This window comes from Aplysia californica, unplaced genomic scaffold, assembly GCF_000002075.1.
Source record: "Aplysia californica isolate F4 #8 unplaced genomic scaffold, AplCal3.0 scaffold00351, whole genome shotgun sequence".
NCBI classification, from domain to species: Eukaryota; Metazoa; Mollusca; class Gastropoda; order Aplysiida; family Aplysiidae; genus Aplysia; species Aplysia californica.
Genome location: NW_004797621.1, coordinates 527,740 through 529,120, shown reverse-complemented (window position 1 = coordinate 529,120; position 1,381 = coordinate 527,740).

The following is a 1,381-nucleotide window of genomic DNA, read 5'->3' as shown; positions in this document are numbered from 1 at the left end:
AGACACGAGCGCACACACTCACACACACACACACATACACACACACACGCACACACACACACACACACACACTCACAGACACACACATACACACACACACACACACACACACACACACACACACACGCGTTTGACTTCTAAAAGGCTTTTTAATTAAAACTTCTTTCAGGTTTTATGAATCCACTTTCCTTCGTTGTTTACAACCTCGCTCGCTTGTGTGTACACTCTAGTCCAACAATTAGAACGTCAAACAGATCTTTTGGAACCGGGAATAATGTCAGACTAAAGCGTGCTCGTTTTGAGACGTAGGAATGTTGAATCACCACTTTCTCAAGTTGTGTCGCCACGTTATTGAAAGTAAAGAGAATCGGCTGTTGGATATAAGAAATCTGAATATAATGCCAAGGGCCCAAACTATAACAGGACCGCTTGGACCGACGTTATTCCCACGTTATAGTCTAATTCTGTTATAAACGGTGATCAAGTAAACATGCACTGTAACACTATTGATTGACGATATTGTTACAAACTATCAAAGATAACTTACCACCGATTCATCAGCTATTGCCCCTTTCTTTTAATAATAATGAATAATAAACTAATAGCATATTTTGTAAAGCGCATATTCCCTCTCGACAGCTAGCTCTATGCGCTTTACACTATTATTATTATTATTATTATTATTACCCCAGAAGACCATACAACTTTCGGAAACATCCTCCGCTTCCCGGGAAGCATAGAGGGCAAGCAGCTGATTAAGCGCCCAAACACTAATAAACTGACAAGATCTTTCACTGTCTATAGCTAGGTATCCATTCCCACCTGGGGGAAGTGAGGAAAATTCGTCTAAAATGCCTTGCCTTTCCCTAGGACACAACGTTGGGCCCCTTACGGGATTCGAACCCACGAACTTACGGTTGCAAGTCTGAGAGCCTATCCACTCGGCGACGCCACAGCCATACATTAATTTGTTATCCTCATCTTTGTTGTTCTCCCTTCATCTAGTATCTTTTAATATTCATAGTCTTTCACTGGTTGACTACACACTTACATAATTTGAGATGCATGGGTAACAATAATGAGTGCATTCAGATCTGTATATATACCATGTAGCGCATATCTTTGCTTCACGGAGTCTATGGCATGCTTTGTGCGCTTTACAACTATTCGTAATCGAACACTTATAAAAAAGAACACCCATAGAGATGCGGAAGATTTAGTACCAGGTACATACTCTTCATTCATTCACAATAATAATATTTTTGTTCTCGTAACAAGTCTCGCCACCCCACGGGGAGACAGTAATTATGACGACTATGGTGCCAGACAATGGCCACTCTAAGTCATTCACTGGATTTGCATCAAGATTCAAAGAGCATCT